The sequence below is a fragment of the Carcharhinus amblyrhynchos genome, chromosome 13, assembly GCF_965287045.1.
Source record: "Carcharhinus amblyrhynchos chromosome 13, sCarAmb.v2.hapA, whole genome shotgun sequence".
Lineage (NCBI taxonomy): Eukaryota > Metazoa > Chordata > Chondrichthyes > Carcharhiniformes > Carcharhinidae > Carcharhinus > Carcharhinus amblyrhynchos.
Window position 1 is genome coordinate 20,345,279 of NC_137336.1, and position 16,794 is coordinate 20,362,072.

The following is a 16,794-nucleotide window of genomic DNA, read 5'->3' on the forward strand; positions in this document are numbered from 1 at the left end:
GGATACACTCATTGCCAATTGTAAGGATTGGTTGAATTGTCTGAATGACATTGGGTGAGTTTCTTGACACATGGTGCGTTTCACAGTGACAGGAGGCAGTCCGCCATTTACTGATGGTGGGATCTTCTGGCCACATCTCTGTCGATGGGATTTACCATTGAATCCACCTCACTAGGAAACCCGCGGCAGAGGTGAGCCATAAGCAGGACCAGAAGATGCAGCCAGTAAGTCGGGCGGGATCCAGTTTTTAACTGAAAGAAAAGATGGAAAATTCTGAACTTTTAGTCATCTATGATATATGTTATTGCACCTCACTGTTTCAATGATGAGCAGCACTGATTCATATTGGTATCAAGTCATAGGCAAAAGAAAGACCCAGGTTTAACTCTTAATTTATTCTGAATTAATTGATCTTATGGTTCGCCAAAGAGTACAGTCTGTATTCTCTACTGGATTTATAATCAGCGTAGCAGGTCAGGGGAGAAGAAAAGCTCAGCAACAGTTTTGACTTTTGGCATCTACCACTATCAGCTAGGAAATGAGTGTGTGCATCTGTGTGTGTGAACATTGTTCTTGAGAAATAAACCTGTAACAGAATCTACAAGCACTCGGAGCTAACATCAATGAATGCATTTAATAATGACAATACCTATGTAATTAATCTTTCTCAAAGGAACATGTTCAGGCTTGTCAAATGGATGTGGAGAATGTTCCCAGTTTTAGAACAGTGTTAGTCGTACCTTTCGAAAGGGGAGGTACTTCATTCCCTTTTGAAAGGGAAATGGATATAGAGGTATCAGACCCCTTATCTGGCGTCTCAGAGTCTGAAAGAACCTGAATACCAGGTCTGCCCTGGACACTACAATGCCCATTAGGTATTGCTGTCTGTCATATCAAGGGTGGGGGCCATTGCTCCCTTGCTTTTTGAGTCCGACATTAACATTGAAACATACTGTTAAACAACATGTATACCCGGCCAGAACCTGATGAACTGTGAAATTTATTGAAAGCATGGTGAGTTATTCAATTTCCTCTCTTCCACCTTTTTCCATTGGGAAAAAGATACAAAAGTCTGAAAACACGTACCAACTGACTCAAGAACAGCTTCTTCCCTGCAGTCATCAGGCTTTTGAATGGTCCTATCATATACTAAGCTGATCTTTCTCCTCACCTGATTTATCACTGCAACACTATGGGCCCAATTTTACCATTAAGTTCCGCCCGATTTCGGGCGTGAGAACTTGGTAAAGTCGGGCATGAGGCGAGTAGCACAATCCATGCCCGCCTCTATGCTGGCGCGAAATAGACATGCTCCATATTCGTTGGATTCAGGCGCTCCATCAATGAGGATGAGTGAGGAAGTAAGTGCCTAGCGTCCGACAGCTGTCTGCTTGAGGTAAGTAGGGGAGGGGGTGGAGGGGTGGGGGGAAGGGACGGAAGGTGAGTCCGCTGCCACTCTGCCTGAGATCAGTGGGAGTGAGGGAGAAGGGAGGAGGGGCCCATGATCGGTCTGGTTGGGTGGGGATGTGGGGGGATAAGGAATCAGTAATGTTGTAAGGGTGGGGCAATGTCAGTGGGGTCCAGTGGGAGGCATTATCCATCCTGGGAGGGATGTGGTAGGGGAGCAGCTTTCTATCATTTATTTCCTGTGCATGTGCAGTTGGAGGCGCCGATCAGAGCTGCAGGTTTCAGGCGTGCTAAGCACCAGCCACAAGCTCGGTACAGCGCAGTTTGAACTCGCTGATATTTTTGCAGGCAGAGTGCACGTTGGAGCACCTGAGAATGGATCTAAAACTCAGATCCAAAACACTCCCAGATTCAAATTCACCCAGCACTTAGAATCAAAATGGTAAAATAAGGCCCAATATTCTGCATCCTCTCCCTCTCCCGTATGTACTCTATAAATGGTATGGTTTGTCTGTATAGCGTGCAAGAAAAAATACTTTTCACTGTCTCCTAATACATGTGACAATAATAAACCAATTCAATTCAATTTCCATCCCCACCACCCCACCGAGAAACCAAACTTCAGAAATTCCCCAAACCTGGAACACACTAGTTTCTAAGCATCGCAGATATGGGTCTGGTACCTGTATACAAAAGAAAGCATACCAGATATGGGTCTGGTACCTGTAATACAAAAGAAAGTATACCAGATATGGGTCTGGTACCTGTATACAAAAGAAAGTATACCAGATATGAGTCTGGTACCTGTATACGAAAGAACTAATTTATATAAAGCTTTTCACAACTTCAGGTCATTCCAAAGTACTTTGCAACCAATGAAGTACTTTTGAAAAGTAACCACTGTTTGTTGCAACATTAGAAACAATGGGATAGGGTTCAGACGTAGCTCGGCACAACATTGAGGGCCGAAGGGCCTGTACTGTTCTATGTTTCTATGAAACATGGCAGCCAATTTACACACAAGCTCCCACAATTAACAATGTGAAATGTTTGTGGAGGAGTAGGGGAGCAGAACCAGCACAGACACAATTGAACAAATGGCCTCTTTTTGGACTGTATGATTCTACAGATGCACATTGAACACAAAACTGGAAGGAACTTTAATCATGGTGCACCAAAGCCCATCAGAAATTTCTTTGTGGTCTCAAAGAATAAAGAAGACGCGACATGGTAGGTAATTTCATTTTTTCCATTCATTCTGGATCCTACCAGGACTCTGACAAATTAGTAGTTCCAAGAGGAAAACAGGTTGAAATCTTTCAATTAAAGCAAGGCAGCCGAATTCAAAACAGATCTAAAAGCAATTACATTCCACAAAGAACCTAAGTTATAATATTTGATCAAACGTATTGCAAATTCCTTGACGCATGATTGCAACAGTTATACCAGGATTAAAAACAATAATACACTTCAGAGCTGATGCTTCTGGAGTTTGTGGGACCAGAAGGAGGGACTCTTTTTCATCTCAGACAGATGGGTGCAGGTGCCAATTCAAATGCATCCCTTCCTGTCACAGCTGAATAGCTACAGATCAGTAGAAGTACTGTGCAACGGGTTTGATACTGGTAATATTGGTATGCGTACGTGGGTGAAGGTTAGGCATGCATCGTGAGAGTCAGGGACTGGTGCTGACTGAGTGATGTGGATTGGTGCGTTCAGCTGTGTGGGAGTTTGGTGATGAAATGTTCATAAGGTGTAAAATAAAGAAGCATTCACTCACCTTGTCTGCACAATGAGATCATTAAACTTTTTCTGGCACTCTGCCATGTTTTTGAGCCCAGTCATCCACCTCACTAACCATGTGTTCCCAACTCCTTTGTTGTATCACCATTGAGGACATCAACCTAAAGAAACACAGGGCGGTATTTAACGGAAGCAATGCCTGCTGGCTAGGGAGTTAGTGGGAGCCGTCATGTTGCTTCTTTTAGGAAAATTCTTCTATGCATCACTCAGGTATTGAACTGGGCAGAGAAGGGGTTTTCCTAGGCATATGGAACCCTGGGGTCCACCTGTCACAGCTGCCAACAGCTGCCTGCTCCATTGAACAACAGTGTCACTGGGAGGTGATAGCTGCTGCTGGTATAGTATGCACCAAAGGCCTAGTATACTCACTGTTTCCCATCAGAAGCAGGTGTCGTAGGGTGAAGGTCACAGGCAGCGGACTGAGATTGGTAGCAAGGGAAGGGGGGAAAGTTGGTGGGTCTCAATGCCCTCCCTCTCACCTCCACTTCCCAGTGCCATCAAACTTAGGCTGGGGGAAAGATATTAAATCCTACCCAGTAACTCTCTCCTGGACTCCACATTTGTTACCAATGCTTCCAAGGCAGTGTCGCTGAATATGGGCTTGATGGTCCATTCCCCTACACCTGTAGAAGCCCATGCTCATTGACCAGCAGTTTCACCAACCTTTTGTAAATCTCCTGAGTACAAACCTCACAATCAAGACCATGTGGTCTGTGAAATAAAAGCAATTATTTGATTTTTGTTTGCATTTAGAAGTGTAATTCTTGTCAGAAAAAAAATCAGCATGAGATCAAAACTGGGAGACATTTCAACCTTTAAAAGACTAATAGTAGGAAAATCTATCACAAGTGCTAATAATGCTGGAGAGTCAATAATGCCATCAATTTGGCTCTCTTTTTGCTCAGAAGGAGATATTAAGCCATAATGACCAGAAGCTTTGCCAAAGGCTTAGCTTTTAAAGAGTGTTCAAAAGGCAGAAAGTGAGCTAGAGAGGTGGTGAGTTGTAGGGAGGGTATTCCAGAGCTTGGGACCTGGAAGATGGTGCAGGGATCAAAATCAGAGATGTATATAAGGCTAGAATTGGAGCGCAGACCTCGGCAATATCAAGATATTGATTGACCAGGAGTCAATGTGATCAGGAAGTGGAACTAATATAAGTTAAGACATGAGCTGCAAAGCTTTGGATGTTCTCAAAGTTCCAGAGGAAAGAATGTAAGAGTCAGCCGGAAATGTGTTGGAATAGTCAAGTTCAGATCTAAGAAGGACATGAGCGATGGTTTCTGCAGCAGCTGAGCTTAGATAAAGATGAAACACAAACAGAAAATGCTGGAGAATCTTAACAGGTCTGACAGCATCTGTGGAGAGAGAATATAGCTATAATTTTGAGTCTAGGTGGCTCTTCGTCAGGGTTGAAGATAAAGAGAATAGGATGAGATTTGTACTGTAAAGGTCAGGGGGGAGGGCGTAGTTGACAAAGATACCCTAAACAAAAAGACAAAGGGAATGTAAATGGCGGCAATAAAGACTAAGAATAGTACTAATAACAGTTCATTAAGAGATTGGAATATGTAAATGGAAGAACGTCAAGGGATAACTTGAGGCATGTGACAGATGGCCCCAGTTGGGTGGGGGGAGGAGGGGAAAAAGATGGAAAACAAGATTTTTAAGAAGTGGACAAATGAAAGAAGTTGTTTCCAAGAGGCCTTCCTCACACAGCCAAATCTCAAATCAGCTCAATATCTCTCCTCACATATCCTTTTCCCTTTTCATTTTCAGTTCGCTTGTTCTCAGCACTTCTTTGAATTTAACTTTTTCAGAGTATAAAATCTTCCTTGTTTCTATTTTGTCTCTGTTTTTGGGTCAATAAAATCTTCTGTTTACCTATAGAACTCCTGGAAGAAAGTAAATGTTCTTTGTCACTTTCTGATATTGAAAGAAACTTTCAACTTATCGAAAAATGCAAATGTTAGACCCAACTTATTTACTCGTATTTCAAACCTACCATAATATCTCATTACAAATATAAAAAGTAATACCCCAATCCTTTCATTTCTTAAACCTTCCAAACAACCTGACTCCAGTAACATTTCCCCAGTTTAATTACGTCATTTACACACACAGGCACAAAATCCTCTTCACAGAGTAACACAATATTCCCCAAATATGTTTTTAAAAGTAACATCCATTTTTTATGGATGTTATCCATTTCAAAGTAACATTTGAAATGTTCTCCCGAGGCGGGTGTACTGAATCTGACATTTCCCAACTACCTCTACCCACCTTAAAGAGGAAATCCGGTGTATAATAGTTCATTTTCACTGCAATTACAGCAACATAATGGTATTCAATACAATTCAATGCTGAGGCAGACAGGAGGATGCTATTTTCATTAAGATAATGACAGACTGGCACAACACAAATAGATAGCTATATTGTGTCCCTTAACACTAAAATTATCCCTTGGCATTTCACAAGTACACCGATGGAAAACAGATACCAAACTCGGAAAGACTTGTTATTCAGCCGACCTACACTGCACTACGTATCTGTACTTATCCTTTGACACTCTACCTGTTAGTATCAGGCTATTGCCACTCTGCCAATATATTCTGTGCCTCTGCACCTCACTCCACCACACCTGACAAAGGAGCAGAGCTCCAAAAGCTTGTGATTTCAAATAAACTTGTTGGACCATAACGTGGTGTAATGTGACCTCTCAAGCTAGGAAAGAATTCATTGTGTGAGGTTTCCCGCATGCCCCCATGATGTGTTTTGCGGCAGTGGAGCTGGCCTGCCATTTGTTGTTCAGGTCAGAAATTCCAAAGTGTTTTATGAAGTCTGCCTGGATCATAAGTTTTTGCACTTTGAATTTGACTAGGGTGAGCATGATATGTTTCACTTCAGGTATGATTCAAATGACCCATGGGGGAGCTTTCATCAAACAAATTTTATTTAAGAATATAATTAACATGTGTAGTAAGAAAATTACCAATAGTGTTCATCAATTACAGACAAAAACAATAATTCATTACCCTTAATAAATATGTCTAAGATGTTCCAATGAGACAAAAACTTCCCATAGCCAAAAAAAAGCTTTTCCACATGTTTAACACAGCAAAAACAATGCTTAGTTGAGACTGGAACTGAGTCCTTTGGTTGGAGAATTGAAAATCCTGACTTCTCAGCCTTGTCACTTCTAGCTGTCCTCTGGACACAATCAGAACAGTTTGAAGTCAGAACAACTTCCCAGAACGCCAAGGAGAGACTCTGGTCAAGCTTTGCTTTCAGCAAACCAGCAGAATTTCCAAAACCAGGGAGAGAAAGAGACACTTCTTTTCAGCTTAAGGTTCCTTCTAAAACTATAAATGGCACCCAGCCAAAACAGAAAATGAAACCTTAAATTCACTAGGAAAAAAAAACTGCCCAAAACACATGACCTTCCTCCGAACAATGCAGGGTCATAAAAGATCCCAGAGTAAAAATAAGAATAAACAACCCCATTTAAACCAGTGAGGGAGCAGTAAAAAGAGTTCTAGCGGACCGCTTGGCAGCAAAGAAACAAAAACAGCTTAAAACTGCAGAGAACGTGGTTTAAAAGAAAATTCTTAAAGGTACACTAATGTCACAGTTAGCAGAGGGATCTTCTGGTGCTGCCACTATCAGCAGTGTTTCCTGTTGTATGCACCCTCACTTCCAGAAAACCCATGGTGGGGGGGTGTTCGGTCTTAGGATGACTGGGAAGATCCCACCAGTAGGGACAGGCAGAAAATTTTGGCCATTGTTTAGATTTACACATATACAAAGAATAGGTTTGGAAGGTATACAACTTGAGCCAGCACTTGTGGGATTTTACTGTAAAAGGAGGAGCTTCAAAAGAAAAATGCAAAAAAAGGGGTAAGGAAGGAAAAAAGAATTGATTTGTTGTAACCCCAAGGGTAACAACAGGTATGTATGCATGCTAGGTGTGATAAAAAGAAAATACTTTCAACGTATGAAAGATGGTATCAAGTATCAACATCAGTCAAAATGGATGCCTTTGTGTTTGTTTTTTAAAGGAACATTAACCCTCAAACTTCTTGTAAATCGGAGTTACATAATTTCATAGAATCATGGAATGCCTACAGTAAAGGAGGCCATTTAGCCCATCAAGTCTGCACCAACCACAATCCCACCCAGGCCCTATCCCCATAACCCTACTTATTTACCTTGCAAGACTCCTTGACACCAAGGGGCAATTTACTATGGCAAATCAACCTAACCCGTGGGATTACGGGGATAGGGAATGGATGGGATTTTTGTCAGTGCCGAGTGATCTCCTTCTACACTGAAGGGATTCTATGATCTTTGAAGTGTGGGAGGAAAGTAGAGCACTCGGTAGAAACCCACACAGACACCATGGGGAAAATGCAAACTCCACACAGATAGTCACTCAAAACTGAGATTGAACCCAGGTCCCTGGCACTGTGAGGCAGCAGTGCTAACCACTGTGCCAATGTGCTGTCTAATTTGTCTCAAACCATTCAATTACATATACAATAATTGACTATGAAAGAAGGAGCATAATATATGAATAAACATTCAAATTGGTGGTAATAACTAATACTTTGTTTGAATTTTGGATCCTTTAAATATCCTTGTCAAATAATACAAAAGCAGTACAAGCATTGTAATTGCTACAGTGTTCTTACTCATGTCAGAGGGCCATCTAGTGTTTGGTTAACATGCAAACATCATATACATAAGATATGCACTTCTCAAATTTAGTTTGCTCAGACTGTTTCCACAATATAATTATAGATGATTGGAAAGTAGAATAACAACTCTCTGAAAGGATGTCACAAATAATGATGGAAGAGTTCAGATGGTGTTTTGTTTCAATAGTGTATTCCATTTGCTCAATTATTTTCCTCCTTTTCTCTCTGTTCCCTGTGTCAACTTCTCAATGAGAGGTTAGTTGGGCAATCTGCTTCAAGATCTCTACAAACTTCGTCCCTTCTCCCTGGAGAGACGAAGATTGAGAGATGACCTGATTGAGGTTTATAAAATGTTGAGAGGTATAGATAGGGTGGATTCTCGGAGGCTATTTCCCAGAGCTGAAATGGTCACTATGAGAGGACACAGGTTTAAGGTGCTGGGGAGCAGGTACAGAGGAGATGTCAGGGGTAAGTTTTTCACTCAGAGGGTGGCGGGTGCGTGGAATCGGCTGCCGTTGGTGGTGGTAGAGGCGATCTTGCTGGGGTCTTTTAAGAGACTTCTGAATGAGTACATGGGATTTAATGGGATTGAGAGTTATAGGTTGGCCCGGTAGATATGGATATGATCGGTGCAACTTGTGGGCCAAAGGGCCTGTTTGTGCTGCAGTGTTCTATGTTCTAACTTCGAGCAGCTGCAGACAATAGACTGCCAAGCAATAAATGCTGGCCAGCCAGCGATGCCCATGTCTCAGAATGAGAAAAAAGTCCATTAGGCGACAAAATGATATCATACGGGTTTGCGGTCGCAAACACAATCGGCTAATGATTTTAGACATCAAAAAATGCCAGATAAGGTGAGGAGCTTGCCAACTAGAAAGAGAAAAATGGAGGCGTCTGCAATTAAGAGTTGGCTTCTTAAATCTCAATTGGAGTTTTTTATCTGACGTAATTTGGGAGCATATTCGCCTCACTGCCTTTGGGTGATGAATGTTTTATGCCATCGGGCGATTGAGAAGCAAAAAGGATCATGCTACCTAACTGTTGAGTTGATCGTTGATACCATTTGATGCTATTTGACATATGCTCGGTAAAACAAGTACGCAGTTAATTGTAAAGAAATTACAGGGAAGGATCTTGAGTCCACTCTCACCGTCCGTGAAATTGCTGGTGTGGGCTCAAGATGTGACAAAACCCAGAAGTCATGGACCGCGTCGGCGCTGATGGGCATGAACTTGATTTAAATATATTTTAACATAATTAACATGTGCGCCCCCCCCACCACCAAATATCACCCCCCCCCCAACCATAGTGTCACACCATGCCAACAGAGGTGCATCCAAATATGAACCTGTTGCGAGGATCCTCCCCAAAGGCATAAAAGTGAGTATCGTTCCCCGGGGGAAAGGGACATGGCCAGTCAGCACTCTGGCAGTGCCAACCTGTGCCAGGACCAGTACCAGAGGTAGACCCTAATTGATGCCTTATGAAGTGGGGTGGTGGTATTTGTTTGTACATGGTGGCAATTGGGAGTGGGTATGGGAGCTAGGGATGCCAGCAATGGCCATTTGGCAGGGGGACAGGATATTGGGTGCAATCAGTTGGGGGAATCGGTGGGGAAGAGGCCCAATGTTTGGGGTGAAGAGGGGATGCTGACACTAATTGTTAGAGGTGGAAGAGAGAAGTGCAGACTCCCATCAGGATTGGGGGGTAACCCCTAAGATGTCTGTGGTGGGCAGGGGAGGGAGGATTATTCATGTTCTGATCAGTACACCCTTTAAACATGGCACCCCAAGATCAGTGCAGCCTGACTTTGCCAGCGAGTTTAGGCCCCTCCCCCACCCACCCTTTCTGTGTAACATCATGAAACTTGCCCAGCTGTTTTGCTTTGGCAGAATGTGTTAAGATCTGAAGAGAAAATTGACCTGTTTCTCTGGACAGAGACACTCAGTTTTTCTTGCCGGAACCAACACTCCGCCAGATTCTAGTAAGATTGGCTCCATAATTTTCTATATGTGTTAGCCTGTTCCGAAGTGTTAACCAATAACATTACCTTGTCATCAGAAATATAAGTTTATGTTATTCTCGGTGGTTTGTAATAACAAAGCTTGCAATAATGACACTCCATTGTATTAACATAGCAACTACAATGTCAGCTTGGATATAAATTGTAAGTGTTCTTAAACCAGCAATTTGCAGTCATCAGGTTTTCTGAACATACAATTATTTGGTATTAGTCTGTCATTGCCAGGTAAGAAGCTGTAATTTCCTGCCTTAGGGTAGTAGTTGTTATTAATAGTATAAATAGATAATTTAAAGGGCAGAACAAAACAGCAGACGAATTCTCAAAGGTAATTTTGAGATCATTGTAATTTCCATAATTAGTGGAAATTTACTATCTGTCTAATACTTGTTGGTCACTTATTAAAATGGCATGATAGAGAATATTTGCTGCATAACCATCTAAATATCATAACACTGCTTTCATCCTTCGCAATGTTCACTTCTTTTGTTTCAATTAACATTTGCAAAAATGCCTGAAAGTTTCTAATTAGTGATGAAACTGGAATAACTGAAAGGATAGAACTTACACAATAACAGCTGCATGATTAATGTGTAATTCTTAAGGTGAATTTTAGCATGCATTTTTGTGTTAAGGAAGGTAGAGTGGTCCTAATTTGCACTTAGATATGATATGAGCCTTGGTGCTTAGAATTCTGGATGGACCTGGGGCTGAAGGGTTTAATAAGGTTTTATAACCCCCGAAGTTAAAGAGGTGGCGAATAAAAGGGTAGAATTTAGTGACTTTGGAAAAGAAAACAGTTGAAAAAACTGGGTTGTTGCCTAGTGATGGTGGTCAAGTGACACAGATACACAGAGGAAAACAGTCCAGCCTGTGTGTATCAGAGAGTGAAGGCATGGATTTTCAGTTCTCTGAGATAAGAAATACTTCAAGGCTGCAGGAAGACTGAGTTGAGGGAACTCCTGTATTTGCTCTGTAGTTAAAGCAATAGCAAGTTTAGAGTGTGGCTGAATGTGTCTCAGGGGGAGAATGGAGTTGGGTGACAAGCATCAACTAAATGCTCAAGAATTCTGTTTGCGTATCTGCCAGTCCCAGTCAAAGGAACCTTTGTGTCAACCTAATGTTAACACTTCACTTGTTCACGTGTCTGTAAAAATATTGCTAGGTAAAGAAATATTGGAAAATTGAATCAGCTTCTTGTGTTTGTACTGAATTTTTTCCAACCTTTTTGTTTAGTGTAATATTGTTCTTGTTTTAATAAATATTTAATTATTTGTTTTAAAAATTCATCAGCAGGTTCTTGTGAATTTGTTCAGTAACATTCCTCCACAGTTTATTTACAGAAAGTTAGAATCTACCAAGCCAAGTTTTAGTCTGGGACCTGACTTCTCTGATAGTAACATCAACTAGGATTCTAACGGAACTTGCAGTTCAATAGCACATTTAATGTAGTAAAACATTTCAAGATGCATCATTGGAATATTATCAAGTTAAATTGGTCAATAAAATGAAATCTAGCCAAATAAGGATGAAGATACTAATTAGGACCCCGAGTGGGCAATTTATTCCCTTGAGCCTGCTCCAACATTTGAAAAGATCATGGCTAATTGTGGCCTCAACTCTACCTACCTGTTTATCCCCATATACTTTGATTCACTCGTCAATCAAGAATCCAACTAATCCAACTCAGCCTAAAAAAATTCAATAACCCTGCCTCCGCTGTTCTCTGAGGGAAGAGAATTCCATTGACTTATGATCCTTTGAGACAAAAATAATTCTCCTAATCTCTGTCTTAAATGGGAGACCTCTTGTTTTTTAAACTGTGCTTCCTTGTTTTGGCACCCATAAGGGGAAATATCCTTTCAGCATCGACCCTGTCAGGTCCTCTCAGGATCTTATATGTTTCAATACGATCACCTCTCATTCTTTTAAACTCCAGTGGCACAATTCCAACCTACCCAACCTTTCCTCATAAGAAAGCACTTTCATCCCAAAAATCAGTTGAGTGAATCTCTCTGCACTGCTTCTAATGTAATAATTTCCTTTCTTAAATAAGGAGATGAAAACTATACTCAGTACTCCAGATGCAAGCTCACCAACACTCTCCACAACTGTAGCAAAGTATCCCTACTTTTATGTTCCATTCCCTTTTCAATAAACAACAACAACATTGAGTTTGCCTTCCTAATCACTTTCTGTACCTGCACACTAACATTTTGTGATTCATGTACCAGGTCCCTCTGCACTGAAGAGTTTTGCAATCTAACTCTATTTAAATCATACATTGCTTTTTGATTCTTCCTGTCAAATGGGTCAGTTCACTATTTCCATGTTATACTCTATCTGCCAGATTTAACCAATCTATATCTCATTACAGAATCCATATGTCTTCTTCACAAGCACTCTCCTGTCTATCTTTGTGCCATCAGCAAATTTAGTAACCATACATTCAGTCTCTTTATCCAAATCATTGATATTGAGTGTAAATAGTTGACATCCCTGCACTGCAGTTGTGTTACATCTTGCCAACCCCAAAATAAATCATTTATCCCTACTCTGAGCTTCCTGTTAGCTAACCAATCCTCTATCCATTTTAGCCCTTAGATCATGAGAGCTCTTACTTTGTGTGGTAACTTAAATCCAAGCATGCCACACTTAGCTGGTCTCCATGTTTCTTCTTGTTCCTTCCACAAATAACCCTATGTCACTCTATGGGTGGCACAGTGGCACAATTGTTAGCACTGCTGCCTCACAGCACCAGGGACCTGGGTTCAATTCCAGTCTCAGGTCACTATCTGTGTGGAATTTTCACTTTCTCCCCGTGTCTGCGTGGGTTTCCTTCGGGTGCTCCAGTTGCCTCCCACAGTCCAAAGATGTGTGGGTTTGGTTGATTGGCCGTTCTAAGTTGAGCCTAATGTCAGGGGGATTAGCAGAATAAATGAGGGTTATGGGAAAGGGCCTGGGTGGGATTGTGTTTGGTACAGACTTGATGGGCAAAATGGCCCCCTTCCGTACTATAGAAATTCTACAATTCTAACTGTGCCTGGTTGCATAAATACATTCAAAGTGCCCTGTTACAACTTCCTTAATAATAGATTCTAGCAATTTCCCAATGACAGATATTTGGCTAACTGCTTTCTATCTCTTCCTTTTCCTGCTATTTTCCAAATGATGAGTCCTTTCCAGAATCAAACAATTTTTGATGTGATTTATTGCGCCTTGAACTGAGTGGCTTACTCAGCTTTCTCAGAAGGCATTTAAGGGTCAAACTCATTTCTCTGGATCTGGCATCGCATCTAAGCCAGACCAGGTTAGGACAGCAAGGCAGATGAATTTTTATTATAGTGGTCATCATTACATTTTCTGATTTCACCACCTGCCATGGTAGGATTTGAATCTAGGTCCCAAGAGAATTATCCTGGGTTTTTGAATCACTAGTCCAGTGACAATACCACTATGCCACATTTCATCATTGCATCTGTTAAATGTAATTTATGGTTGTTTTAGAGTTATAGAGGTTTACAGTATGGAATCAAGCCCTTCGGCCCAACTTGTCCATGCCGCCCTTTTATTTAGAAACAATCCCAAATGCCTGCATTTGGCCTATATACCCATCTTATCCATGTAACTGTCTAAATATTTTTTAAAAGACAAAATTGTACCTGCTTATATTACTACTACTAGCATCTTATTCCAGATACTTACCACCCTTTGTGTGAAAAAATTGCTCCTCTGGACACTTTTGTATCTCTCCTCTTTCACCTTAAACCTATGCCCTGTAATTTTAGACTCCCCTACCGTTGGGAAAAGATATTGACTATCTTGCTGATCTGTGCCCCTCATTATTTTATAGACCTCTATAAGAACGCCCCTCAGTCTACTACGCTCCAGAGAAAAAAATGCCAGTCTATCCAGCCTCTTGTAACTCAAATCATCAATTCCTGGTAGCATCCTAGTAAATCTTTTCTGCACTCTTTCTAGTTTAATAATATCCTTTCTAAAATAGGCGACCAGAACTGTACATAATATTCCAAGTGTGGCCTTACCAATGTCTTGTACAACTTCAACAATACATTCCAACTCCTGTATTCAATATTCTGACCAAAATAACTAAGCATGCTGAATGTCTTCTTCACCACTCTGTCCACCAGTGACTCCATTTTCAAGGAGCTATGAAGATGTACCCCGGGATCTGTTTGTTCTGTAACTCTCCCCAACGCCCTATCATTAACTAAGTCCTGCCCTGATTCAATCTACCAAAATGCATCACCTCGCATTTGTTTAAATTAAACACCATCTGCCATTCATCAGTCCACTGGCCCAATTGATCAAGGTCCCATTGCAATCAGAGATAACTTTCTTCATGAAGAAAATCAGTGCAAGGACTGTGGCAAAATGGGTCACATTTTAAAAGCTTGATCAGCTAAATCAGATTCCCTGAGAAGAATACTCAGAAGAAGAATCTGGGTACTTTCAAGAAGAAGAACAAGTTGCATTCTACAAAAATAATTTACAACATGGAAGAAAAGAAGTATATCTGTGAAGAAAAGTCTAAAAAGATGATGAAGAGCTACAATCTAATGTCTTATCCACACAGGATGAATCACACAGATTCTGGATGATTCTGAAGTTAAGTGGACAACCGATAAGGATAAAGGCTGATATATGTGCTGCTGTATCTTTCATTTCTGAGTCGACCTACCAAAAAAAGCTGAAGCATCTTCCTTTAAAACCAGCTGATGTGATTTTAAGGATGTATGTGAAAGAAAAAAAAAGCTAACATCATTGTCAATATAGAGTTGAATGGACAAACAGCGGTGTTGCCTCTTTATGTGGTCTGTGGTAATTGTTCAGCTTTGTTTGACAGATCATGCTTAGAGAAATCAAAACTTAACTGGAGTGCTGTGGACATATTAAAGGTTATTTATTAGTGTCACAAGTAGGCTTACCTTAACATTGCAAAGATGTTACTGTGAAAATCCTGGCGCATGTTTGGGTACACAGAAGGAAAATTTAGCATGGCCAATGCACCTAACCAGCACATGTGGGAGGAACTGGAGCGCACCGAGGAAATTCATGCAGATACGGGGAGAATGTGCAGACTCTGCACAGACAGTGACTCAAGCCGGGAATCAAACTCTGGTGCTATGAGGCAGCAACGTTAACCATTGTGCCACGGTGTTTTGATGCCGAAACAGGCCTACAGCAACTTCTGGATAAATACAAGAATGTATTTGAAGAGACACTGGGCTCAATGAAAGGAGTTCAAATGAAACTCAAGCTAAAGCCTAATAGCCAACCAAAAATTCTCAAAGGAAGAGCTGTGCCATATGCAATTCATCCCAGTGTTGAAGAAGAATTAGTGCGACTTGGTGAGTTAGAACTGGTTGCAATGAGTAGTTGGGCTACCCCCATTGTCATGAAACCAAATGGTTCTGTTTGTATTTGTGGTGATTTTAAATCAGCCATAAATCCAGTAATGTGTGCTGATCAATATCTGCTTCCTTTTATTGAAGATTTGTTTGCTGGGTTATCAGGTGGGCAGAAATTCAGCAAGATTGATCCTTCACAAGAGTATTTACTGATTAAGCCCGTTGATTTGACTTTTTTTTAATGGCCCTATCTGTACAGCAAAGCATCTCCTCTTTTCAAATATGCCAAATACTGCTTGGAATCTCACCCTTCTCTAATCAGGAAAACTCTCTTTTAAAACCAAACAGAGAGCTTCCACCCATTTTCAACTATGTAGTGAGTCTCCCACTCTGCTGCTACACACTGCAACAAGTGTGCGGACCTGTATCTTAAAGTAGTCTACCTGATCTTTTTTCCAGTAAGAAATGCAATACTAATTTTATCCCTTTGTTTCTTACTTGATCTTTCTTCACTGGCACTTCAATCTTGAATTCTGTTGTTTACTTCCCCCAACTTTCGAACATTTGAAGTGCAAAGACTCACAATGTTTTATTACTAATTTAGGTTATTTTCTCAATGTTCTCAACAAAACAAAATCCTGACTCATTGCCAATTTTATTTTTGTACTTTCCTATGTTTGGGTCTTAAACAAAAAGAAAAAAATGTGGTTTGTACACAGAGGGCCCAATTAGACCATCAAGTTGCACTCGTTTTCAGATGCAAAAACTTGGTAAAATTGGCTTGAGGCGAGTAGCGCGATCCGCGCCCACCTCCGCACCTGTTACCCCCTTTCCCAATGACTGAAAATGGCCACGGTCGGGGGGTGGGGTGGGGTCGGGGGAGACCGTGACTGAAACAGGCACAATGTCAATTTAAATGCATTTGCTCTCTGGTGAATGGGGTGGGAGGTGGGTCAGATGGCTCTCTGGTTGGGGGTTGGTGGAGGGCAGGGGTAGGGAAGTCCGCTGCCACTCTGCATGTGATCAGTGGAGGGAAATAGGGGGGAGGGGGTCTGCTGCCACTCTGCGTGTGATCAGTGGAGGGAGGGGTGGGGCACCACGATCAGTCTGGGTAGCGGGGTGGGTGGGGGGATAAGTGGTCAATTATGTTGTGGGGGTAGGGCAATGTCTGTGAGCAATGCAGGGGGGGGTGTGCATTATCTGGCCCAAATGTGGCAAGGGAGCGTTTTTCCATGTTTTTTACTGCGCATGCGCAGCTGAAGACTGCAATCTGAGCTGCTGCATTTTGGGCATGATAAGCCCCACCCACAGGCTTCTGCAGGCAATTGAATATTTTCAGGCACAGTGCGTATGGGAACGCCACAGAATGGGTCTAAACGTTGGACCTGAAACATTCCCAGTTTCAAGTCCGCCCAGCATTTCGAATTAAAGTGGCCCATAGACACAGATTTATTGTCGGAGTTGTTGCCTGTACAGAATAGAAAATGAAACTATAGGA

The 16,794-nt window shown here is 41.5% G+C and overlaps 1 long non-coding RNA gene across 1 annotated transcript in view; it reads right to left on the reverse strand.

Annotated features, from left to right (window-relative positions):
• Window positions 1-16,794, reverse strand: part of LOC145351750 (uncharacterized) — a 34,518-nt gene continuing 17,724 nt past the window's right edge. Inside the window, exon 3 of the long non-coding RNA XR_013888451.1 lies at window positions 1-251. This is a non-coding gene — a long non-coding RNA (uncharacterized LOC145351750). The remainder of the gene's footprint in view (window positions 252-16,794) is intronic.